This window comes from Penaeus monodon, chromosome 21, assembly GCF_015228065.2.
Source record: "Penaeus monodon isolate SGIC_2016 chromosome 21, NSTDA_Pmon_1, whole genome shotgun sequence".
Classification (NCBI taxonomy): domain Eukaryota; kingdom Metazoa; phylum Arthropoda; class Malacostraca; order Decapoda; family Penaeidae; genus Penaeus; species Penaeus monodon.
In genome coordinates, this window is record NC_051406.1 from 10,337,903 (window position 1) to 10,338,102 (window position 200).

Sequence of the window (200 nt, forward strand, 5' to 3'; positions counted from 1 at the left end):
AGTGAAACTTTCATATGTCTATGTTTAACTTTTTTCTACTTTTTCACTCTTCCATTCTTTCTTCTGTAATTACGTTATGCGTAGAAAAATATTCCCCGTGAGAAAATTTTATTATTATTGCTCTTGTTTCGTCGTGTAGTTGATGCTTTATTGGTTCAGTAGAAAATTTTGTCACTGGCATCAACTTCGGTAATATTGTA